Source organism: Molothrus ater, chromosome 6 (assembly GCF_012460135.2).
Source record: "Molothrus ater isolate BHLD 08-10-18 breed brown headed cowbird chromosome 6, BPBGC_Mater_1.1, whole genome shotgun sequence".
NCBI lineage: Eukaryota > Metazoa > Chordata > Aves > Passeriformes > Icteridae > Molothrus > Molothrus ater.
The window spans coordinates 6,816,887-6,843,097 of NC_050483.2; the positions used below are offsets into that span (position 1 = coordinate 6,816,887).

Here is a 26,211-nt window from a genome sequence, read left to right on the forward strand (position 1 = left end):
GGCGTTTCCTTTGCTCTGGCCAGCCCCAGCAGGGCTGTGGGAGGCAGAGGATGTGGGAGCAGGAGCTTTGCCCCCTGCCCCGGGGGAGTCTCTGCTGTCCCAGCCCCAGCAGAGCAAACGTTTGTGCTTTCACATCCCGTTCCAAGGAGCTGCCCAGGCAGGAACGGGGATGGGCGCGGAGCAGGGACGGTGCCAGGCACAGGGGCACATCCAGAGGGTGCCACCAGCCCGTCCCTGCTGCCCAGGCTGGCATGAGCAGGCTGGGCACTGGCCCTGGCTTTGCTCTGCAGGCTGAGGAAGCCAACCCTAGCGAGGAGGAAGATGAGGAGGTGTGGGAGGATGGAGACAGCGGCCCCCAAAGGCTGGGGAAGGCCCAGCTCCAGGTAGGAGATGCTGCCTTCCAAGGAGAGGGACTGGTCTGTCCCACTGGAATTTGGGCTGGGAGGCCAATGGAACAAAGGGGTCGATCCCATTTGCTTACATGGGCCAGGCTGTGTTTGAAACAGCCCCAGGTAGCAGAGAGCTGGAGGCACTTCCTAGCAGGGAACTTGATTTGGAAGCTGCATTCCAAGCTCTTGTCCACATTTCTGTTATCTCCCACATGGAGATGCCTAAGGAAGGTGGGGTGTTTCTAACAAAAGAACATCCCAATCCATCTGGGGCAGAGGGCTTAAACTTCAAGTGTGAGTGGAGCTGCCTTTAGGACACTTCAACTTCCTTAGTATACGAGTGGAATTTAAATGAAATATCCAAATCCTGAGAAGCTTGTGTGAACTCCAGAGCCTCTGCAAGTGTTTTACAGCCAGGGAGGGAGACAAGAGTCTGGAGTGTCTCCCCAAAAACTGGCTGCTGGTTGTTTGACCAGGCATAGGAATGACTGTGTATTCCCTGGGGCTGTCCTTATGGAGAAAGGTTTCTTTGTGTGCCCTGGCTTTATTCAGGGTCTCTGCACCATGATGGAAACTGATTTCATTGAAATGCCAGAGGTGCCCAATGCTTTCCCCAGCCAGAGCTCAGAAGCAGCCCTGTGGGAAGGGGTTTAATGCCCATTTTTCCAATCCCTCCAGGCAGCAGCACTGGAGCACTTGAGCCAAACATGGCCAAGGTGCCCAGTGCTGGCAGGAGGCAAATCCAGGGATTGGACAGTGGGAGTTTGCACTGCTCCTGGAATCCCAGACCTGGAGCTGTGCTTCAGAGAGCCCAGGAGCTGCTGCCTCACTCAAACCTCATTTAAAGCTCAGCATCCTCCCTGCTCCCTTGCAGTTATTGCTGCTCCCTTAGCTGCTCTTCCTTAGTACTATTCTTATTGTGTTCTTGTTATTGATGTTATTGTTACTATTATTGTAAACTCCCACTCCCTGTCTCTTCCCTAGCTTCCCAGAGGTGGTGCTTTAGGAAACCCCTCCAGCCTGGGAAGGGCTTTTGGCTCCAGACACGTTCCCAGTGCCCAGGAGCAGCAGGACCTGTGCTGCTCCCAGCAGGTGAGGCACAGGTGCCTTTCCTTCCTTCCCCGCTGCACTTGGGCTTTTTGAGGGGTCTCTGGGGGTCTGAGGGAGAAGTTCTTTGTCACTCCAGGGCAGAATTAGCCCTGGTCCCACTAAAAGCAGCAGAATTCATTTTATCCTTGGTTTTGGATACACATTTGATGTTTTCTCTCTGTTGCTGACACCGTGCGGTGAAGCAGCAGCTCCCAACCTTGTCAGTGCTGCTCCCTGGAATAGTTTTCATCTGTAGAACCATGAATTCCCTGCTGGAATCCAGTCACAGCCCCCAGACCAATGTGCAGCTGAAGGTCTTACACCCTGACCAGGACGATTTCCTGTCTCTAGACATGGAAAATGGGGCGAAACTCAGGCTGGAGTGGAGCCAGGATGCAGGATGGGGCAGTGAGGCAGCGTGCTCAGCCCAGGCTGGGGTTGGCACAGGGGCTGTTCCCTGTTGGATGACACCCACGTGGAACAGAGCCTTCTCTTCCTTTGTCCAAAGTCCAATGGCAAAGGATTGAATAACTCACAAGTGGGGCCTGGAATGAAAATGGTTCTGTTAAAATTAGGCAAAGAATGTGATAAGAAAAAATGGGCATCCTTTTTATGTCTTAAACTAGTAGGGAATAAAACGTTGACCAGGAGCACTTTTATTTGGTGTCACCTTTCCTTTTTTATGGATATAATCCCATAGTGAACCAGCAGAAGAGAAGGAGGAAAGGCAGGAGCCTTTGACTTCCAGAGTGGACCTAATTTCCATTTTCTCCTCTCTTGCAGGACAGGAAAAACCACTTAACTGATCCCATCTTTGCCCAGAGCTTTGGAGTTGGAGCAGCCAAACCCAACGGGCTCCAGCTGCACTGGAGGGTCCCTGCTCCTGCCCGTGGTGTGGGGTGAGTCCCCAGCTGTGCCCAGAGCGTCACAGACCCAGAGGGATCTGCCCTGGTCCCAGGCTGTCCCTGCCCTGCTCCCTGCAGTCCCCAGGGCCTGAGAGCCAGAGAGAGCCCTGTCCCAAGGGGCCTTTGTCACCTTTGTCACCTTGTGGGGAATGTGGTGGCAGCCCCGGGAGCAGCTGGGAGCTGGGGCAGGGCCTGGCACTGATCCAGGGCAGGGCAGTGCTTCCCTTGGGGGGGTTGGCCCCCACGCTGAGCTCAGGCAGGATCAGGCTCACAGATGCTGCATTTTGTGCCCCCTGAGAGTTTCTGTCCCCCCTGGGGATTTCCTGCCGGGATGGGGCAGCGCAGGAGCAGAATTGAACCTGCAGCTCCCGTGGCCATTGCTGGCCTTTGTCTCTCTGCTGTGCCATCAGACCGTGGCAATTTGCTGCTGCCACTGCCACTGCCACCCCCTGGGGCTGTGTCCTCCTGGCAGCCCTTCCCAGCCCCAACAGGAGCTCCAGTGCTGCCTCTGTGCCTGTTGGCAGTGTTTGCTGGCATTGTGCCTCACCCCTGGCAGGATCCTTTTGTTCCAGAGCAGGCAGACTCCAGAGCTTTTGGGCTTCTCAGCTGCAGGGCTGGATTGCAGAAGTCCCTGCCAAGAAGAAGAACCATGAGCTTTGTCCAAGTGGTGCTTTCAGAGCCCACCTGACAGTCTGTGCTTTGTGCTGGAGGCTGTTGTGCATTGGCACTGCAGGGAATGAATGTCCCCTTCCCAGCTCAGCCCAGCAGATCCCAAAGGCTCTTACAGGAATATTTATCCTTCCCTTCCCTGTGTGATAACTTAATCTCCACCTGCCGTGGGCCATTCCTTGAGTTCTCCTGGAGAAAACCTCACAGCAGAGGAGTTTGCAAAGAGCCCAGAGCTGTGTTTGGAGCAGAGAGAGCTGAGAGCTGTGTCTGCCTGTGCTGCCCCAGCCTGGCAACATCCCCATGGAACAGCCTGGGCAGATGGGATTAGATGGAGCAAAATCCCTTCGTGCAAGAGCTTTTCTCCTGTGCACATCAGGCACGGGGCAGGCAGTGAACTTTGGAAATCAGCTGATTTCCCCAGAAAGCATCACTCCCAGCAGCATGAATGACAGGACCTGTGCCCACTGCTCAGGAGTCACCCAGCCAAAATCAAGGGCAAAGCTTGGTTTGGGTCTGAGAACTTGAAATAACTTGGAAAGAGAAGAAATCACCTTTTTCTTCTTCCTTTCCTTCAGATGCTGGAATTGCCTCTGTGGAGGTGCACTGAGCTCTCGCTGCAGGGAACTGCCAGGCCTTAATGGTGGTGAGCTCATGTTCTTCTCACTGGGGAACTGGAAATAATCATTAATTATTTTTAGTTAATGGCAATAGTTAGTTTAATAGTAATTAGTAATTTTAGTTTAATAGTTAGTAGTAATACTTTTACTCCCATAATACCCTTTTACCCTTCAGAAGTGTTTTCTGAAACATTCCCCCTTTGGTGCCCCACTGTGTGAGACAAGGACAGAGAAAGTGAGCAGAGGAGCAGCCACAGGCTGGGGAGGGGCAGGAGAAAGGCACTGTGGGCAAAGGGACCTTCCTGGCATCACCAGGGCACCTGTGGGGAACAGAATGGACACTTGGAGGGTAAATGGAGGTGAGGAGTGGACAGTTTGGGACAAAATCTGAGTTCATCTACAGGGAAATCTATCAGGGATATTTCTGAAGGAAAAGCTGAGGTAATGAGTTCACCCACCTTAGCCCAAGTTGTGTTTGCACAAAGTGGGACCAGAGGTGAAGGTTAATCTGAAGCCAACCCTGTTCAACCTCTCAATCCCAGGATAAATTCTACAAGTTGCCCATTGAGGGACTAAAAATTTGTAAGGATGGAAGCAAGAGCATCAGGAAGGTTCCTGGAAATGCCATTACAGTGTTGTCATAGCATCTTTAACAGACCTTTAAGCTATTTTGACAACAATGCATTTCTCTGTTGGGATTATTCACTCTGTGGGCTTTGGGGTTTATTTGGATTTGAACTCCCTCACAGTGGCCCTGACACTGCTCAGGAGCTGGTAGGAAAAACAGAGCTCCTGACAGGGGCAGGGTGGTTTCCCCCAAAGTGGATCCAGCTGCTGCCCACCAGCCTGGCCACGAGGGTTCTGCTGTGGCTCCTGTCTTCTTCCAGGGAAAGAATGTTTTCAGCTGATTCAGATGAGTTTGCAGCAGCCTCATCTCCCTGCACTTCCCGGGCAGCCCATCCCCTCTCCCGCCCCTCCTACTCTGAGCTCCCGCCCAGTCAGGGCCAGTGGTGCAGGGAATTTGTCCTGCCAGCAGCAGCAGGATAGGAGCACTCTCACCCTGGGCTTGGATTGTCCTTTTGGGGGATGCTGGGTACTGGGATGTAGACAATTCCATGCATTTGGTGGCTGAAATTTCCCAGCCCAGGGGCTTTGGATGACGGGGCAGCACAAAGATTGTTCCCTGTGTGGTGCCCAGATTGGGGGTTCAGTATCAGCTCTGCTAGTTTAGAGGAATTCTACCTGTAGCCCCCCATTCCCTGCTGAATTCCCACTGGAATAACCTCACAGTGCCCCATGCGGCATGGATATTCCCACATACAGTTGCCTATTGAACACCAGCTGTGCCAGGAACCAGCAGAGGCTCTGAGGAAGCTCAGTGGGATCAGGACAAGGACAGGTTGATATTCCATAGCATTTGCTATTTATAACCCTCATCCCCCAGCCAAATGTTTCCCCACAAAATTTTCTATCTGTCTTCTACCTATAACCTCATTGTTACCTTAAAATGTTCATTCTAGCCATGTCCCTGGGAGCACTCGACAGAGTTCCCTGGAATTCCGTGGGCTCCACCCCTGGGCTCGGGCTCCAGCTGATGCTCTCAGCGGCGAGGGCGGGGCCGGACGCGCTCCCGGCCCTGCTGAGGCAGCCCCTGTGCCCAGGGGAGGGCATCTCTCCCTGCAGGAGCTGAGCTCATTCCAGAGCCTCGGCAGCGGCCTCCGGGAGCTCTTTTCCCTGAGGAAAGGGATGCACATCCCTGCCTGCAGGGCACCTGCACTGTGACCCACCTGTGCCAGCTTCCCAGCACTTCTGCAGTGCCAGCTGGCTCCCGAAAAACTCCAAACTTCATCCAAACAAAACTTCATCTAACTCTAACCTTTTGTTTTAAGGCATCTCCGAGGGCCTTGCTTGGGATTGAATTTCTGCGAGGGGAATTCCCTTGGCTTTAAGGCTGCTGCTGGAGGATGGCCTCAGGCTGGAAGGGAAGGGGCTGGAGTGGCCGGGACACACCCGGTGGCTGTGTGGGAGCTCCAGGAGGTGGCACCGGGAATCGCTGTCTGAGCTCCTCTGCAAAGCCAGCGTGCAGCACTCCCAGGCAATGGCAGCCTGTTCCGTGGGCTGGTTTTGGGACGTCAGGGGGCTCTGTCCGGGCTGCAGCCTCTCCGGGGCCCCGTTCAGAGCAGCCCCTGGCCCAGGAGCCGCACGGGCAGCCCTTGATCCGTGCCCATCCCAGCGCTGCCCGGGCATCCCAGCGCCCGCCCCGGGTGTGCCTGGCACGCTGCCTGCACGGGCAGGACACTGAGGCACAGCTCCTGCCCTGCAGGCACCGAGGGCAGGAGGGGCTGGTTCCCCCTGGGCTCGGCCTCACCCCGCCCCGCGTTCCCGGCCAGCCGGGACACACGGAGGGAGCAGCGAGGAACATTCCTGGCAGGGAGCAGGAGTCCCCCAGGGCTCCGTGCAGCTCCGGGCCGGAGAAGCAGCGCCGGGCTCAGCCCCCGCCGTGAGTTTGGGCTGTGAGCACTCACCTGCAGGAAAGGCCCCTCTGCAGGCGGGACCAGCCCTGACACTCTCCAGAAGAGCTTGGGCCTTGGAGCAAGGGAACCCTCAGGACTTGCTCGTTTCTCCCTGGAAAGGGACACGGCATCAGCACCTTTACAGCTATTTAGGAAATGCTGGAAAAGGCAGGAAATCAGCATTATGGGAAGAGTTTTGTGCTGTCACACCACTGTTCACCTGTGTTGTTCCACGGTCAGGTGCTGGCTATGGAGCTCTGCCCTAGAGACCTTCCAGGGGCTGGTGTGTAAAGCAGCATTAGCAAAGGAATTGCCCTGCTGGCCTTTGGCATTCCCGTCCCAGGCAGGGCATTGCCATTACCTGAGATTGGCTTGGTTGGAGCAGGGTGCTGAAAACGCCCAGGTTGTGAGTTCAATCCCCAGCTGAGCCCTTGACATAAGGGTTCAGCCTGGTGCTCCTGGTGTGTCCCTTCCCACTCAGGATATCTGCTGACCTGGAAATAAAGAATAAACAGTTTTCACTGGCTTTTTGAACCCAGAGGTTTTTTTGTATTGGAGAGTACGAGCCCTAGGGAAAGCGGGGGAAAGGAGGGAGAGCATCAGGTCTCACCTGGCAGGTGTCAGGCGAGCGGCCCGAGCAGAAGCGAGCCCGGGCAGGGCCCCGTGCCCGCAGCCGGCACAGTCGGAGCAGGAGCAGCAGCGCCGGGCTCGGCCCCAGCGGCCGGCCCGGAGCGGCTGCTCCGGCCCGCGGCGATGCAGCCCCGCTCGTTCCGCGGGGACGCGGCGGGCGGGAGCCCCGGGGGTGCGGGCGCGGGGTCCGGGTCCCGCTCTGCGCGCGGCGGCCTTGGGGGTACCGGGGCTGAGGGGGCTCCGCATCCCCGCGGGGCCCGGGCCGGGAGCGCGCCCCGGGGGCCGCCGCGCTCGCAGCCCCGCTCCGTGTCCGCCAGGGGGCGCCCCGCGGGGCGACGGCGCTGAGGCAGCGGCGGGGCCTGAGGGCTCCCGGGGCCGGCACGGGCGATCCCTGCGCCCCGGCCGCGTCCAGCCGCGATCCAGCGCCTGCTCCGGGAATGCCCCGCTCTCCTGCCGGGCCCGCCACCGGCACAGCCCCGGCTCCTCAGCGCAGCAGCGGGACCTGCCCGAAGCACCGGCAGGGCTCCCGCCCCTCTCCGGCCGCAGCCGGAGCGGCAGTGCCGGCCGCAGCCGGAGCAGCAGTGCCGGCCTCAGCCGGAGCGACCGTCCTGGAGCGGCTCCTCCTTGCCGTGGCCATGCTTGTCCCGATCCCGACCCAAATGCCAGCCCGGTCTTGCGGCTCCAGGACCCGCAGCCCGCTCTGCCCGGGATCCCCAGCAGACAGCGGCAGGACCCGGATCCCCAGGCCCGGGTCCCGTTCCCGGCCCCACCTTAGCGCCTCGAGCCCCACGCAGCAGCGGGAGCAGCCCCCGGTCCGGGGCTCCGCACAGCGCTCCAGCGACGACCCCGCCGCATCCCGGGATGAGCATGCACCGCATAAAGCGGAGCGGGAGCGGATCCACCGGGATTTACGGGCGCGGGCGGGGCGGGGCGGGGCGGGGCCGGCTCAGGTGTGAGGGGCGGGGCCGGCTCAGGTGTGAGGGGCGGGGCCGGCTCAGGTGCGCGGGGCCCCAGCGCGGCTGCGCGGGGCGGGGCCGAGAGTATTTAAGGCCCGGGAATCGCCGCTGGCGCCATTTGCCCCCTCGGCGCTCGGAGGGGTAGGCTCTGTCCGCGCGGGCTCTATATCTTTTTATTCGATTCTTTTCTTTTTCGCTTTTTTTTTTCTCTTTTTCCTCTTTTGGTCAATACCTCCCGTCTCTCCCTCCCTTCCTCCCCTCCCCCACCCCCTACACCCTCCCCCCCCCCCTACCCCCCCCCCTCCCTCTCCCCCCTAGCCCTCCCCTCCCTCCCCCCCAAACCGCTCCCTCCCGGGCCGGTCCCCCCTACCCTTCCTATGTCCCCACACACCCCAACCCTACCCTACTCCTCCTTTCTCCACGCTTCCTTTCCTCCCCAGCATGGCTCCCACCTGCCCTCTCATCCTCCTTCCCTTCCCCCCAGTTCCTCCCCACCTGCCCTGATTCTTCACCCTCCTTCCTTCAGCCTTCTTTCCCCTCTACATTCCCCTATTCCTCCTTTTCCCCTGTGCACCTTGACCGCCCCCACCTGTGCTCTATCCTCCGCCCGTCCTGCCCCCGCCACCCCACCTGCCCCTGCCCCCCTCCCTGCTCCCCTGCACATCCCGACCCCCCCACCTGCCCTCCATCCTTGACGCAGCCCGAGCACCCCCTGTGTTCCCCTGTTCCCGTCCTTTGTCCCCCCCTGCCTCTTTCTCCCGCATCCGCGGGGCTCGGGGCGCCGCAGAATAAAGCCCAGAGGGCCGGAGCGGCGCCCCCGCTGTCCCTGGAGCCCCCACACGGGGCCGGAGCCGCTGGGCGGGTCCCCCCATTGCAGTGCAAAGCACGGCCCGACACCGCCGGGGTTCCGGCTGTCCCTACATCACACTGGGGGTCCCCGGGGCGGGGGGGTTGGGGGGGGGTCAGGGAGGGCCCCCTCCTCAGGAGGGGGTCCCGGGGGGGAGGGGGGTTGGGGGGGGTCAGGGAGGGCCCCCTCCTCAGGAGGGGGTCCCGGGGGGGAGGGGGGTTGGGGGGTGGGTTAGGCAGGGCCCCCTCCTGAGGAGGGGGTCCCTGGGGGGGGGGGGGGGGGGGTTTGGGGGGGTTAGGGCCCCCTCCGGAGGAGGGGGTCCCTGGGAGGGGGGCGGGGCGGGCCCCCTCCGGAGGAGGGGGTCCGGGGGAGGGGGCGGGGCTTGGAGGGGGATTTCCCCCTCCAGGCTCCGCCCCCTCCCCGGGACCCCCTCCTCCGGACGGGGCTCGGCCCGGCCCCCTCCCCGGGACCCCCTCCTCCGGACCGGGGCCCTGGGGGGGAGGGAGGGGGGGCGGGTGGGGTGGGCGCAGCCGGTGGGGCCATGCGTCTTTCCGCTGATGTTTGTGTGTGTGTGTGTGTGTGTGAGATCACGCTGCAGAGTGACGTGACCCCCTCTGCATCCCCCCCCACCCCACCCGCCCCCCTCCCTCCCCCCCAGGGCCCCGGTCCGGAGGAGGGGGTCCCGGGGAGGGGGCCGGGCCGAGCCCCGTCCGGAGGAGGGGGTCCCGGGGAGGGGGCGGAGCCTGGAGGGGGAAATCCCCCTCCAAGCCCCGCCCCCTCCCCCGGACCCCCTCCTCCGGAGGGGGCCCGCCCCGCCCCCCTCCCAGGGACCCCCTCCTCCGGAGGGGGCCCTACCCCCCCCAAACCCCCCCCCCCCCCCCAGGGACCCCCTCCTCAGGAGGGGGCCCTGCCTAACCCACCCCCCAACCCCCCTCCCCCCCGGGACCCCCTCCTGAGGAGGGGGCCCTCCCTGACCCCCCCCCAACCCCCCCGCCCCGGGGACCCCCAGTGTGATGTAGGGACAGCCGGAACCCCGGCGGTGTCGGGCCGTGCTTTGCACTGCAATGGGGGGACCCGCCCAGCGGCTCCGGCCCCGTGTGGGGGCTCTAGGGACAGCGGGGGCGCCGCTCCGGCCCTCTGGGCTTTATTCTGCGGCGCCCCGAGCCCCGCGGATGCGGGAGAAAGAGGCAGGGGGGGACAAAGGACGGGAACAGGGGAACACAGGGGGTGCTCGGGCTGCGTCAAGGATGGAGGGCAGGTGGGGGGGTCGGGATGTGCAGGGGAGCAGGGAGGGGGGCAGGGGCAGGTGGGGTGGCGGGGGCAGGACGGGCGGAGGATAGAGCACAGGTGGGGGCGGTCAAGGTGCACAGGGGAAAAGGAGGAATAGGGGAATGTAGAGGGGAAAGAAGGCTGAAGGAAGGAAGGAGGGTGAAGAATCAGGGCAGGTGGGGAGGAACTGGGGGGAAGGGAAGGAGGATGAGAGGGCAGGTGGGAGCCATGCTGGGGAGGAAAGGAAGCGTGGAGAAAGGAGGAGTAGGGTAGGGTTGGGGTGTGTGGGGACATAGGAAGGGTAGGGGGGCACCGGCCCGGGAGGGAGCGGTTTGGGGGGGAGGGAGGGGAGGGCTAGGGGGGAGAGGGAGGGGGGGGGGGTAGGGGGGGGGGGAGGGTGTAGGGGGTGGGGGAGGGGAGGAAGGGAGGGAGAGACGGGAGGTATTGACCAAAAGAGGAAAAAGAGAAAAAAAAAAGCGAAAAAGAAAAGAATCGAATAAAAAGATATAGAGCCCGCGCGGACAGAGCCTACCCCTCCGAGCGCCGAGGGGGCAAATGGCGCCAGCGGCGATTCCCGGGCCTTAAATACTCTCGGCCCCGCCCCGCGCAGCCGCGCTGGGGCCCCGCGCACCTGAGCCGGCCCCGCCCCTCACACCTGAGCCGGCCCCGCCCCTCACACCTGAGCCGGCCCCGCCCCGCCCCGCCCCGCCCGCGCCCGTAAATCCCGGTGGATCCGCTCCCGCTCCGCTTTATGCGGTGCTTGCTCATGCCGGGATGCGGCGGGGTCGTCGCTGGAGCGCTGTGCGGAGCCCCGGACCGGGGGCTGCTCCCGCTGCTGCGTCGGGCTCGAGGCGCTAAGGTGGGGCCGGGAACGGGACCCGGGCCTGGGGATCCGGGTCCTGCCGCTGTCTGCTAGGGATCCCGGGCAGAGCGGGCTGCGGGTCCTGGAGCCGCAAGACCGGGCTGGCATTTGGGTCGGGATCGGGACAAGCATGGCCACGGCAAGGAGGAGCCGCTCCAGGACGGTCGCTCCGGGCTGAGGCCGGCACTGCTGCTCCGGCTGCGGCCGGCACTGCCGCTCCGGCTGCGGCCGGAGAGGGGCGGGAGCCCTGCCGGTGCTTCGGGCAGGTCCCGCTGCTGCGCTGAGGAGCCGGGGCTGTGCCGGTGGCGGGCCCGGCAGGAGAGCGGGGCATTCCCGGAGCAGGCGCTGGATCGCGGCTGGAAGCGGCCGGGGCGCGGGGATCGCCCGTGCCGACCCCGGGATCCCTCAGGCCCCGCCGCTGCCTCAGCGCCGTCGCCCCGCGGGGCGCCCCCTGGCGGACACGGAGCGGGGCTGCGAGCGCGGCGGCCCCCGGGGCGCGCTCCCGGCCCGGGCCCCGCGGGGATGCGGAGCCCCCTCAGCCCCGGTACCCCCAAGGCCGCCGCGCGCAGAGCGGGACCCGGACCCCGCGCCCGCACCCCCGGGGCTCCCGCCCGCCGCGTCCCCGCGGAACGAGCGGGGCTGCATCGCCGCGGGCCGGAGGACGCTCCGGGCCGGACGCTGGGGCCGAGCCCGGCGCTGCTGCTCCTGCTCCGACTGTGCCGGCTGCGGGCACGGGGCCCTGCCCGGGCTCGCTTCTGCTCGGGCCGCTCGCCTGACACCTGCCAGGTGAGACCTGATGCTCTCCCTCCTTTCCCCTGCTTTCTCTCGGGCTCGTACTCTCGAATACAAAAAAAACCTCCGGGTTCAAAAAGCCAGTGAAAACTGTTTATTCTTTATTTCCAGGTCAGCAGATATCCTGAGTGGGAAGGGCCACACCAGGAGCACCAGGTTGAAGCCTTATGTCAAGGGCTCAGCTGGGGACTGAACCACAACTTGGGCATTTTCAGCACCCTGCTCCAACCAAGCCAATCTCAGGTAATGGCAATGCCCTGCCTGGGACAGGAATGCCAAAGGCCACCAGGGCAATTCCTTTGCCAATGCTGCTTTACACACCAGCCCCTGGAAGGTCTCTAGGGCAGAGCTCCATAGCCAGCACCTGACCGTGGAACAACACAGGTGAACAGTGGTGTGACAGCACAAAACTCTTCCCATAATGCTGATTTCCTGCCTTTTCCAGCATTTCCTAAATAGCTGTAAAGGTGCTGATGCCGTGTCCCTTTCCAGGGAGAACCGAGCAAGTCCTGAGGGTTCCCTTGCTCCAAGGGCGAAGCTCTTGTGGAGAGCGTCAGGGCTGGTCCCGCCTGCAGAGGGGCCTTTCCTGCAGGTGAGTGCTCACAGCCCAAACTCACGGCGGGGGCTGAGCCCGGCGCTGCTTCTCCGGCCCGGAGCTGCACGGAGCCCTGGGGGACTCCTGCTCCCTGCCAGGAATGTTCCTCGCTGCTCCCTCCGTGTGTCCCGGCTGGCCGGGAATGCGGGGCAGGAGGAGGCCGAGCCCAGGGGGAACCAGCCCCTCCTGCCCTCGGTGCCTGCAGGGCAGGAGCTGTGCCTCAGTGTCCTGCCCGTGCAGGCAGCGTGCCAGGCACAGCCGGGGCGGGCGCTGGGATGCCCGGGCAGCGCTGGGATGGGCACGGATCAAGGGCTGCCCGTGGCCCCTGGGCCAGGGGCTGCTCTGAACGGGCTCCCGGAGATGCTGCAGCCCGGACAGAGCCCTCTGACGTCCCAAAACCAGCCCAAGGAACAGCTGCCATTGCCTGGGAGTGCTGCACGCTGGCTTTGCAGAGGAGCTCAGACAGCGATTCCCGGTGCCACCTCCTGGAGCTCCCACACAGCCACCGGGTGTGTCCCAGCCACTCCAGTCCCTTCCCTTCCAGCCTGGGGCCATCCTCCAGCAGCAGCCTTAAAGCCAAGGGAATTCCCCTCGCAGAAATTCAATCCCAAGCAAGGCCCTCGGAGATGCCTTAAAACAAAAGGTTAGAGTTAGATGGAGTTTTGTTTGGATGAAGTTTGGAGTTTTTCGGGAGCCAGCTGGCACTGCAGAAGTGCTGGGAAGCTGGCACAGGTGGGTCACAGTGCAGGTGCCCTGCAGGCAGGGATGTGCATCCCTTTCCTCAGGGAAAAGAGCTCCCGGAGGCCGCTGCCGAGGCTCTGGAATGAGCTCAGCTCCTGCAGGGAGAGATGCCCTCCCCTGGGCACAGGGGCTGCCTCAGCAGGGCCGGGAGCGCGTCCGGCCCCGCCCTCGCCGCTGAGAGCATCAGCTGGAGCCGAGCCCAGGGGTGGAGCCCACGGAATTCCAGGGAACTCTGCAAGTGCCCCCGGGAACATGGGTGGGGCTGGGGGATGAATAAATAGCCAAGGGTTAAAAATAGCAAATGCTATGGAATATCAGCCTGTCCTTGTCCTGATCCCACTGAGCTTCCTCGGAGCCTTTGATGGTTCCTGGCACAGCAGGTGTCAAATAGGCAGCTCTTTGTGGGAATATCCATGCTGTATGAGGATACCCATGGAGGCACTGGGAGGTTATTCCAGCAGAGAATTCAGGGCCATAGCTCTAGTTCATCTAAACTGCAAAGATGAACCCCAAATCTCGGCACCACACAGGGAGCAATCTTTGTGCTGCCCTGCCGGCCAAAGCCCCTGGGCTGGGAAATTTCAGCAGCCAAATGGATGGAATAATCTAAATGCCAGCATCCCCCCAAGGGACGATCCAATCGCCTCCATGTGCTCCCAGAGTGTCCATTCTGTTCCCCATGGGTGCCCTGGTGACACCAGGGGGTTCCCTCTGCCCACAGGGCCTTTCTCCTGCTCCTCTCCAGCCTGAGGCCTCTTCTCCCTTCCCTACCAGCTGCTGCCAGGGAAGGAGGAGGACCCAGGGAGTCCAGAGGTTACCTCAAAACAGTCCTTCCCTCACCTTGAGATTACCTGAGATTTCTCCCCCAAATCTTCCCTGTCTGTCCCCTTCTGATTTCCTCACTCTTTACAAGAAAGCATTCCTTCTCTAATTTGGGGATTACCACAAGCTTTATTCCCATTATTTTCCCTACCTGTCCTCTCCCTATTTCCTCACTTCCCCCTCAATATTTTCATTCTTTACCCTACAGATGCTTTCAGTTTTCCCTCCTAATAATTTCCCTACCTGTCCATAACTGGTTACCTCAGTTTACCCCATCAAGTGCATCCTCCCTGCTACCAATCACCTCAGATTTTACCCCAAAATTTTCCCTACCTCTCCACCACTGAGTACCTCATTTCTACCTTAAAATATTCATTTTCTACCATGGAGATTCCCCCAAGTTTTATCCCCCAGATTTACCCACCTGTCCACAGCAATTCCCTCAGTTTACCTCAGGATGTTCCTGCTCTCTACTAGAGAGAATCTCAAATTTTAGCCCTCAGTTTTCCCTACCTGCCCAGTACTGATTACCTCCTTTTCACCTCAAAATATCCATTGTTTCCTCTACAGATTAACTCAGATTTTATTACAAAATATTCAGTTTGTCCCCTATTTACCAACTTGATTTTAAAACCAAAACCACACAGGTTATGTCTCTTACTCCCAAAATGTTCATTCTGTCCCCTGCAAATTATGTCCAATTTTTTCCCAAAACCACTTCTTGTTCCTACATCATTACCTCAGGGTTTGCCCCCCAAATTCTACCTAATGTTGACTTCTGATCATTTCTCCCTCAAGATGTTCATTCTCTGCCCTACAGATCTTCCCAAGTTTTACCCCTAAAATTTCCTTGCCTGCCCCCAGTGACTGCCTCAGTTGATGTCAGTGTTCACTCTCTCCCTTGGGACTTACTCAGGTTTTACTCCCAAAATTTTCTGTCACTTATTACATAAGTCCATAACTTATTACCTCATTTTTGCCTGAAATTTTCAACCTTTAGATTATTTCAAGTTTTTCCCCCCAAAATTCCCCTACCTGTCCCCTACCGATTCCCTCATTTTTCCTTCAACATTATTTACTTTCTATCATGTAGCTTTTGTCAAGATTTAGCCCCCGAATTTTCCCAACTGTATGCTCAGTACTCATCACCTCATTTTCCCCTCAGTATGTTCATTCTCTACTCTTGAGATTTTGTCAAGCTTTGCCTCCAAAATGTTCCTTGTCTGCTACAGAGTAGCTCATTTTTACTCCAATATCTTCATTCTGTCCCCTACAGATTCCATCGAGTTTTACCCCCAAACTTTTCCTTCCTGTACAATATTGATGAGCTCTTTTCTACTCTGAAATTTGCATTCTCTCCCCTGACCATCACGTCAGCTTTCCCCTCAAAATGCCACCTTGCTCCCCTTGACATCCCCTCCCATTTTCCTACACAAACAGTTCTTGTGTCCCCTCTCAACTGCCCCAGGTTTTCAGCTAAAAATGTCACCTCTGTCCCCTCTGAGTTATCCCAGGTTTTCCCAGTTAGGAGCTGCAAGGAATTCAGGCAGGGCAAAGGAGAGCAGGGAATTCTGTAAATTCAAAGCCACAAAGAGAAGATCTACCAGCAAAGGGGAAAGGTTTCAGAAAACGTTTCTGCAATTACTAATTAATCATGATTTCCAGCTCCCCAGTGAGAAGAACATGAGCTCACCACCATTAAGGCCTGGCAGTTCCCTGCAGCGAGAGCTCAGTGCACCTCCACAGAGGCAATTCCAGCATCTGAAAGGAAGGAAGAAGAAGAAAAAGGTGATTTCTTCTCTTTCCAAGTTATTTCAAGTTCTCAGACCCAAACCAAGCTTTGCCCTTGATTCTGGCTGGGTGACTCCTGAGCAGTGGCCACAGGTCCTGTCATTCATGCTGCTGGGAGTGATGCTTTCTGGGGAAATCAGCTGATTTCCAAAGTTCACTGCCTGCCCCGTGCCTGATGTGCACAGGAGAAAAGCTCTTGCATGAAGGGATTTTGCTCCATCTAATCCCATCTGCCCAGGCTGTTCCATGGGGATGTTGCCAGGCTGGGGCAGCGCAGGCAGACACAGCTCTCAGCTCTCTCTGCTCCAAACACAGCTCTGGGCTCTTTGCAAACTCCTCTGCTGTGAGGTTTTCTCCAGGAGAACTCAAGGAATGGCCCACGGCAGGTGGAGATTAGGTTATCACACAGGGAAGTGAAGGATAAATATTCCTGTAAGAGCCTTTGGGATCTGCTGGGCTGAGCTGGGAAGGGGACATTCATTCCCTGCAGTGCCAATGCACAACAGCCTCCAGCACAAAGCACAGACTGTCAGGTGGGCTCTGAAAGCACCACTTGGACAAAGCTCATGGTTCTTCTTCTTGGCAGGGACTTCTGCAATGCAAGCCTGCAGCTGAGAAGCCCAAAAGCTCTGGAGTCTGCCTGCTCTGGAACAAAAGGATCCTGCCAGGGGTGAGGCACAATGCCAGCAAACACTGCCAACAGGCACAGAGGCAGCACTGGAGCTCCTGTTGGGGCTGGGAAGGGCTGCCAGGAGGACACAGCCCCAGGGGGTGGCAGTGGCAGTGGCAGCAGCAAATTGCCACGGTCTGATGGCACAGCAGAGAGACAAAGGCCAGCAATGGCCACGGGAGCTGCAGGTTCAATTCTGCTCCTGTGCTGCCCCATCCCGGCAGGAAATCCCCAGGGGGGACAGAAACTCTCAGGGGGCACAAAATGCAGCATCTGTGAGCCTGATCCTGCCTGAGCTCAGCGTGGGGGCCAACCCCCCCAAGGGAAGCACTGCCCTGCCCTGGATCAGTGCCAGGCCCTGCCCCAGCTCCCAGCTGCTCCCGGGGCTGCCACCACATTCCCCACAAGGTGACAAAGGTGACAAAGGCCCCTTGGGACAGGGCTCTCTCTGGCTCTCAGGCCTTGGGGACTGCAGGGAGCAGGGCAGGGACAGCCTGGGACCAGGGCAGATCCCTCTGGGTCTGTGACACTCTGGGCACAGCTGGGGACTCACCCCACACCACGGGCAGGAGCAGGGACCCTCCAGTGCAGCTGGAGCCCGTTGGGTTTGGCTGCTCCAACTCCAAAGCTCTGGGCAAAGATGGGATCAGTTAAGTGGTTTTTCCTGTCCTGCAAGAGAGGAGAAAATGGAAATTAGGTCCACTCTGGAAGTCAAAGGCTCCTGCCTTTCCTCCTTCTCTTCTGCTGGTTCACTATGGGATTATATCCATAAAAAAGGAAAGGTGACACCAAATAAAAGTGCTCCTGGTCAACGTTTTATTCCCTACTAGTTTAAGACATAAAAAGGATGCCCATTTTTTCTTATCACATTCTTTGCCTAATTTTAACAGAACCATTTTCATTCCAGGCCCCACTTGTGAGTTATTCAATCCTTTGCCATTGGACTTTGGACAAAGGAAGAGAAGGCTCTGTTCCACGTGGGTGTCATCCAACAGGGAACAGCCCCTGTGCCAACCCCAGCCTGGGCTGAGCACGCTGCCTCACTGCCCCATCCTGCATCCTGGCTCCACTCCAGCCTGAGTTTCCCCCCATTTTCCATGTCTAGAGACAGGAAATCGTCCTGGTCAGGGTGTAAGACCTTCAGCTGCACATTGGTCTGGGGGCTGTGACTGGATTCCAGCAGGGAATTCATGGTTCTACAGATGAAAACTATTCCAGGGAGCAGCACTGACAAGGTTGGGAGCTGCTGCTTCACCGCACGGTGTCAGCAACAGAGAGAAAACATCAAATGTGTATCCAAAACCAAGGATAAAATGAATTCTGCTGCTTTTAGCAGGACCAGGGCTAATTCTGCCCTGGAGTGACAAAGAACTTCTCCCTCAGACCCCCAGAGACCCCTCAAAAAGCCCAAGTGCAGCGGGGAAGGAAGGAAAGGCACCTGTGCCTCACCTGCTGGGAGCAGCACAGGTCCTGCTGCTCCTGGGCACTGGGAACGTGTCTGGAGCCAAAAGCCCTTCCCAGGCTGGAGGGGTTTCCTAAAGCACCACCTCTGGGAAGCAAAGGGCTAGGGAAGAGACAGGGAGTGGGAGTTTACAATAATAGTAACAATAACATCAATAACAAGAACACAATAAGAATAGTACTAAGGAAGAGCAGCTAAGGGAGCAGCAATAACTGCAAGGGAGCAGGGAGGATGCTGAGCTTTAAATGAGGTTTGAGTGAGGCAGCAGCTCCTGGGCTCTCTGAAGCACAGCTCCAGGTCTGGGATTCCAGGAGCAGTGCAAACTCCCACTGTCCAATCCCTGGATTTGCCTCCTGCCAGCACTGGGCACCTTGGCCATGTTTGGCCCAAGTGCTCCAGTGCTGCTGCCTGGAGGGATTGGGAAAATGGGCATTAAACCCCTTCCCACAGGGCTGCTTCTGAGCTCTGGCTGGGGAAAGCATTGGGCACCTCTGGCATTTCAATGAAATCAGTTTCCATCATGGTGCAGAGACCCTGAATAAAGCCAGGGCACACAAAGAAACCTTTCTCCATAAGGACAGCCCCAGGGAATACACAGTCATTCCTATGCCTGGTCAAACAACCAGCAGCCAGTTTTTGGGGAGACACTCCAAACTCTTGTCTCCCTCCCTGGCTGTAAAACCCTTGCAGAGGCTCTGGAGTTCACACAAGCTTCTCAGGATTTGGATATTTCATTTAAATTCCACTCATATACTAAGGAAGTTGAAGTGTCCTAAAGGCAGCTCCACTCACACTTGAAGTTTAAGCCCTCTGCCCCAGATGGATTGGCATGTTCTTTTGTTAGAAACACCCCACCTTCCTTAGGCATCTCCATGTGGGAGATAACAGAAATGTGGACAAGAGTTTGGAATGCAGCTTCCAAATCAAGTTCCCTGCTAGGAAGTGCCTCCAGCTCTCTGCTACCTGGGGCTGTTTCAAACACAGCCTGGCCCACGTAAGCAAATGGGATCGACCCCTTTGTTCCATTGGCCTCCCAGCCCAAATTCCAGTGGCACAGACCAGTCCCTCTCCTTGGAAGGCAGCATCTCCTACCTGGAGCTGGGCCTTCCCCAGCCTTTGGGGGCCGCTGTCTCCATCCTCCCACACCTCCTCATCTTCCTCCTCGCCAGGGTTGGCTTCCTCAGCCTGCAGAGCAAACCCAGGGACAGTGCCCAGCCTGCTCATGCCAGCCTGGGCAGCAGGGACGGGCTGGTGGCACCCTCTGGATGTGCCCCTGTGCCTGGCACCGTCCCTGCTCCGCGCCCATCCCCGTTCTTGCCTGGGCAGCTCCTTGGAACGGGATGTGAAAGCACAAACGTTTGCTCTGCTGGGGCTGGGACAGCAGAGACTCCCCCGGGGCAGGGGGCAAAGCTCCTGCTCCCACACCCTCTGCCTCCCACAGCCCTGCTGGGGCTGGCCAGAGCAAAGGAAACGCCTCAGCTCCTGCTGGAAATTCCCTCCTGTGCCCATCAACCCCAGAGGCTGGGCCTAAGGGAAAAAAACTTTCCAAGGGAGAGAATTTAAAGAAAACTCCTCTTGCTTCCTTTGAAGATACTAAAAAGGATATTATGTGAGTAAAAGTATTACTACTAACTATTAAACTAAAATTACCAATTACTATTACTATTAACTATTACACTATTACCATTAACTACTATTACTATTAATATTTACATAATAATTTTTGACTTCTAAATATTAATGTGTCTTTATTCTATCCAGTTCATCTGATCAGTAATATAACTGATCCTTCTCTCACCTACTATTCTGAAAGACCACTTCTAATCCTTGTGGATACCCAAGAGAATCATTATGTTAGCCTGGGAAACCTATTGATGCTACCTTGGAAAAAGAATCTCTGTCTCTGTAGAAATGACAGCACAACTTTTGAGACATCAGGAAGCCCACGAGTCACAAGATATTTAAGCTTTTTCTGAAAATAACTAAACTGCAGTGCTGAAGTACTGGAGTACCTTTCGGTTCAGTTTCAGTGCTCAGTGTCCTGCCATGGCAGTTTTCTTTCACTTCTCTGGGTTGCAGAAATGGCAGAAGGACAGAGTTTGTCTTAAAGACCTCCTAGGGCTGCAGGGACATGGAAATCTGCTGAGCATGGCATGGAAAAATGCCACAGGGGAGAAGAGGTACAGATGGCAGAAATGAAAGAACAACTGGGCTTCACAGGTAGGAATGTGGAAATGACACGAAAAAGAGATGAATTCCAGAGATCATTGAAGGAGAGTACTGGGGATTTTCTGGAGAGTAGAGGCCAGCAGCATTTGTGTAACTGCACCGTAGCAGCACAAAAGACTGGGATTATCTAGGTAATCATGCATCAGAAATGCCAGATCTGGGTATAGATGCAGCCAAGCTGGGACCAAGATAAAAAGCCAGAGAAGGAAAAGACTGGATAGGAGACAGGCAAGTATGCCAGCAGGGAAAAAGGGAGAGGAAATGGGAAAGGGGATAACAAGGTTATGAAAATCACCTTGCCTTGGAGTGCTTGCTGGGAAGCATTCTGTTCCAAGAGCTCAGCCTAAACCAGGACCATCAAACCAAAGCTGCTGTTGTGGCCCTGGCACACAGCCCAAAGCAGCTGCCATGGCTGGAGACGCAGGGGGAAAGGAATCCTTTGCCTGGCAAGCAAGGGATCAGCCCCAGACAGGACAAGCACCTGAATATTGGGAGAGCAATGGTGCTACCCACTGTCTCAGAAGAGCCTGCTGAGAGTTTTGGGAGTCCTCACACTCCCAGTGAGCTTAACACTACTGTGCCAATGACTCCAGTGTCACTGAATCCAACCAATCCAGAAAGCAGCTCCAATGTGCTGCTGTCACCCAGTGCCTGAGTTACCAGATGAACAGAGGCCTTCAAGAACCAAAATGAAACAAGAACAAAACCACTGAGTGCAGCAACATGCACTCATGCAACAGCTTCGGAACTCAAAACACCCTTCAGAACAACAGATATTGGGGTCTGGTGATTTTGAACCAGTACATCTCAGCTTAGATTTGCAAGTATATGGCTATATTTCAGAAAAGCCCCAAAACCACACAGGTCTTTGTGCCATGTAGTAAATGTTTGATTATACATTTGATCTAGAGTTTGGAATTTCCTTACTGCCAGTAGAAGAGAGTTACACTATCACTGGTTGCCAAGAGCACACCATTTCTAAATGACTTTGATAACTAACACACTGGAATCAGGATGAGGACTACTCCAGATCCTTACAGCATCATTTACAAAGCAGTCTAAAACTGCATTTTAGATCATCTTTCATGTGGATTAGTTCTCAGTAACATTTTGCCTCAATGGACAAAGAAGATGATGAATTCAGTAGCTTCTATTCATCACAGCACTGAGTTGAACTATTGGCTCAATTTGGAGTTCCACCGCCCACTTAAACCTGACAGATATTTTCTGGCTTTATATAAATGCCAATTTTGGCCATTTCTGACTTGGATTTTAGTAAGAACATCATTTGCCTCTCGCTCTCAGAAGCGGGAAAAACTGCCAGTGGCCAGCTCTGCATATTCATAATTACTGCACATTTTCCTCTGTATTTCTGAACATCCTGTTTCATGGAGCTTGTGCAAATACATGGGTGAGCATCTGCACCACAGGCTGGTGGAAGTGCTAGTAACTAATAGGGGAAAACATCTTTGCATCTGAAAGGTGCTGTTCCCACACTTTGCTCAGAAAGCCTCACTTTCCATCACATCCATGTTTTTGGCCTAAAGCCTCTTTTCAAACCACATGCAATGCAGCAATGCAAGCAATAGAGACCTGTAGTGCAAACAAATAGGGTTCACTGAAGAAAAGGGGCCTTAGTTTTTCTAACTAGAGGAGAATACAAACCACTGAGTATGCCCAGAGCTTGCTCATCCCACTATTTTAGGCTACCTAAGCAATGACATGCAAACAGAATCTGACATAGGAAATGCGAGAAAAACTGGAATAACATAATTAAAACAAGCCCCTAAATTAATGGAGAAATCCAAATAACAACTCATAAAAAGTGTTTCTCTCTAAATTAATCTAAGAATCTATCTTCAGAGACTCTTCATTTTCCTTTATTCTTTAAATGAGTCAATTTATAAAAACACTTGGATTGAATTCACAGAGGCAACATAATAATATTATTCCATGTTGGATGGGACAAGGCTGTTTCCTGACCCTGCTTAGCTGAAGTGGAATGATCCTTGGATTGGAAGTTTTCCAAAGAGCCTCTGCCCTCAGAAAAGAAGGCAAGTTTGTCACGTGCCCTTTCACTGCACTTTCCCAAGGCAAAGAAAAACCACACAAAGAGTCTAAAGAGACACCCTGCAGGCTCAGGCCTTTCAGACCCTGCAGAATCAGCTCCATCTACTTAAATGCAGCTTTGGACACAGCCCTGAACTACAAAGGCACTGGGGTACACCATCCTCACCGTGTTTGAGGAGCAGGAGTCCTTCTGAATACACTGCAAACCAGACTTTTGTGAGCCAGCAGCAGGCACTGGAAACAATATTCTAACACAGCAAGAAACCATCAGGATTTCTCCCAGTGTGAGCTGCAGGGGTTTGAAACATCCATCTGTAAATGCTGTATACAGAGTTCTTGACTTAAATTTGTGCAGCAGCCCCACTCAGCTTTTTTGGCAAGGCTTTGTGCAACAACTACTACTGAAAAAACCCAAACTAAAAAACAAAACCAGAACGATTTTCCCCAAGGCCCTGGCCATTTTTCTTAGGTCCAGGAAATGCAGACAAAGCCAGAGATTCTGAGATCTCTTCTGCATGTTGGAAACATTGCAGGTATTTGATAACCCTCAGTTTAGTCATCAAGAAGAGCCCCTAGGCAAACTTCACAGGGCTTCAGTGCTATTTTTAAAAAGCAGAGTACTCCTGGAACAGGAAACTGCTCTGTACTAGTGGCCAAGAGTGTTATTAAGGAGTAAAGGAGTTAAGTCCTAGAAATGCAATGAGAAGGATTATTGCACCGTGAAGCCACCCTCATGAAACAGATTATATCTGGAAAAGAATCCAAGTCCCATTAGAAACCAATGGAAACAAGTTTCAAAGTGATGGCAAAGTAATTTTCCTTCAAATTACTTAGCTAATTTAAATGTATTAAACCATTACATTAACAAAACACATTTTTAACTTACAGTGATTTCTTTAAAGAAACTTTTAAATCTCACTGGATTCAAACATGGTCTAAAGGTTAATTAGTTTTAATTGTCACATGAAAAAACAAACCTTTATCTGAAGCTGGTTTTTAATATATTAGGCCCCATCCTCCCATTCCATTTCCTTCATTATCACACCAAGACCACGTGATTGAATGAAAAATGAGTGACTGCACACTAACAATTAAGTCCTCAAGGTCCTGTAAAACCAGCGTGGAGAAAATAGCACTGAGAACAACTCAGGTAGCAGAACAAGAAGAGACAATGAAATTTACATGTGTAAAAGTATCAGAAAATATCCACATTTGGAGTTTATTCTGTCAAATATAACCAGCATCTTCTCAACTACTTATATTTTTTAAAAAAGTATTTCAGGTGACACTATGTGAAAACTGATCATTCAAAGGTTTATGCTCACATGCACAGCCATCAAAGCAGCATGAGGATCACCAGTGGAAATCCAGATCAAAAGAAGAGTTTAGCATAACCTTTTTTCCTACCTATGCCCAGTAGGAGACAGGGAACTTTCAATAACTCTTTACAATTGCTCAGTCCAAGGTCTCCTCTAAAGGTAAATTCAGTGATCCCAGTAGTGTCATTCCTGTCAGTGGCACCATAAATCACAGCACCAAAGGTAATGAATGTCACCAGTTCAAGGAAGGTTTCCACACTCACCTGACTGTGCCCACACTCTTTAGATCTGATTCAACTCCACTGACACGGGAGCTGATCAGCTCCATGCAGAGTTCTACTTGTACCTGTGGCCCCTTCTGAGCTTATCTGGTACAAAGGAGGTTGTTCCTGTCACAAGGAGTTTCTTGGGTGCCTGCAGTTTCCAAGGCACTCTGCACTTTCTAACTACAGCTTTTCTATCCACCCCTTTGGCAACATCTGAAAATGTAGCAATATGATCCAAGCCAGCTGTTCTGTCTACCTGCAATAGCATTCATTGATTGAGGAATTTCTATACAGCAATCAAAATTACCTGAATCAGGCCAGAGCTTACAGTTCAGCCTTGTTCTGATTCAACATGAGTTTCAAAGCCCAAAACTCCAACAGAAAATAGGCTTAGAACACCTCATGACTCTCGTTGGAGTTAATAGTCCAGTCATGATGCACTTTCTTTCCTGTTTGCTGGACTTGATCTGCAGCCCGAGCACCATCACAGTTGCCTAATTCATAAAGTAGCAAGGAAAACAAAAATACTGTTAAATCTTCATGAGGAAAATGAGCTTGTCATGCTATTGTCAGAAGGCAAGCTTGCCTTATGTCCCTTGGTTCAGGGACCTAGGAAAACTGAGGCTGACTCAGTTGGACTTCTCCCAGCATTAGCAATAACCCAGCCAGCATCACTGTGCACAAGAACATCCACAAAACCTTCCTGGCAGCCAGTTTCTCTTGGAGCTCACTGCAAACCTGTTGGTGTACAGAACATTCCTGTTCATGCGAAACCCAGTGCACTTCAACAACCTCAAGGTGCAACTTTTTAAAGAGTTTGATTATTGTTGTGCACAATTCCAATTTTCCAGGTTCCTTAGGTCAAGTGTGAACAGAGGCTGTTACAGCAGAGGGAGGTTGGTGCACATCCTCCTCCCCATGTGTGGGAGCCCTTACAAATCCTATTAAGTGATGTCCATTTCACAAATATCCTCATGCAGCGAGCCAGGTTCAGAATCCAGATCAAATGATCATTGGAGAAAAAGTCCCCACTAAAGCCAGTAAAAGAATCCATGCAATGACACTGGATTTGCCCCTCAGCATGACAAACGTTCCTCTCTGTACCCAGATTTACAGATTAGCACCACAGAAACTTCAAAGTGTTCCTGCTGCCCCATCAGTACATAATACATCCAGTACTCCATCACACACAAGCAGTTTGGTTCATGTGCAAAGGTCTGCTACATCTGATTGATAAACATCATGCACTACACAAATTTTCTTTTGGAAAGCTGGTATTAGAAATCCTTCCAAAACTTTCAGCAAGAAAAAAAAAAAATCAGCAGGAAATATTTTGGGGGCAAGGGGTGAAACACAGGGAAAAACCCGGAGGGTTTTTTCATACTTTTAATGCAGCTACTGTCAAAAAAGGCCTTCCTTGTGTATGAGGAGAAATTTTGTTCCTGTGTACATGGGAGGGTACAGAGTGTGGCTTCTCCTCTGTTTAAAATGTCTCCCAGCCCTCTGCATCAAGCTTGGACCCACGCTCACTCCTGCCTCCACTGTGCTGATGGAATTGTGTGGGAAGTCACTTTACAAAGCAGACAACTGAAATACTTGAGTTAAAGGTATGAAAAGAACAGCTCAGTGTAAAAAGACGAGCTCAGTGAAGAAATCATCTTCTCAAAATGTAAGAGACATGTCAAACAGGATTTACATCCAAGCATTTACTTCCACTGTGCATCATATATCAAGCAGTGATTGATTTTTTTTCCTCCAGGAAATCTTCAGTTTTATAGTTTTTTTTGCTAAAAACTGGAGATAAACTCAGCAAAGGGTTAGAGGGCATGGTGCCCATGGGAAAATTGCTGTCTGAGAAACAACAAAACAATAGGGCAAGAAATATTTTTCTAAAAGGTTCACAAGATAGGAAGATAAATTTTCACCTGTGCCTAACTAGCAAAAAACCCAACCAACCAACCAACCAACAAAACCCCAAAAACCAAAAACCCCCAACCCAAACAAACAAACAAGCCCAAACAAAACCAAAACCCACCAAAAACTAGGTCATATCTAAGTTGTTTTGATAACTTGTTTAGATCCTCCTACCATGAAGACAGGGTGGATGATGTAGACTTTTGACTCCATTGCCTAGGAACAGTGGCCATTTCTTTTTATGCACTGAGTCATCTAGAATAAAATAGAGCCACACAAATCAAGACTATCATTCCCTGGAATTCTTGGAGAATAATGTTGTAAGAACACCAACAAGAGATCTGCAGAAAGAAAGGATCAATCTCCTTTAGAACTGGGGGAAGAAAAGGGACGAGAAATGTCACAAGTTGACAGCATTGCCAAAAGGGAACCCTAATCTTCTGAACTGATGTCAATTGGTATTTCTGCATCTCTAAAACAGCCAACACTAAAACTTCTGAAGTTACATCCTAAGTCCACAACACTGCTTTGATGATCAGTGTTTAAATGTCAAAAGCTACAGAGAAAAGCTGAGAAACTTCCTGCAGAACATATGAAGCAAAGCAACACCATAAACTACACACTAAAGCAAAAACAAAAGTGTTCCTTATGGAGAAAACAATGGAAATGCAACATGGACAGAAAACTGAGCAAACTGATTTTACAGGGTTGGATTCAGTAGCAATGCTTCATCCTTGTCTTACTCATTCCACACTTACTGGAGGCCTAAGGAAGAAAAAAATCCCTGTCTTCAG

At 54.3% G+C, this 26,211-nt stretch overlaps 2 long non-coding RNA genes across 2 annotated transcripts; one reads left to right on the top strand and one right to left on the bottom strand.

The window, feature by feature from the left end:
• Window positions 1–1,420: 1,420 nt before the first annotated feature.
• LOC118687889 (uncharacterized) lies at window positions 1,421–6,356 on the bottom strand. The gene is made up of 4 exons (XR_004980400.1): window positions 6,195–6,356; window positions 3,604–3,723; window positions 2,931–3,014; window positions 1,421–2,023 (listed from the first exon to the last, which is right to left on the bottom strand). It is a non-coding gene; the product is annotated as an uncharacterized LOC118687889 (long non-coding RNA).
• Window positions 6,357–12,065: 5,709 nt separating this feature from the next.
• Window positions 12,066–16,848, top strand: LOC118687774 (uncharacterized). Its single transcript, XR_004980388.2, has 3 exons — window positions 12,066–12,130; window positions 15,370–15,484; window positions 16,074–16,848. It is a non-coding gene; the product is annotated as an uncharacterized LOC118687774 (long non-coding RNA).
• Window positions 16,849–26,211: the final 9,363 nt, after the last annotated feature.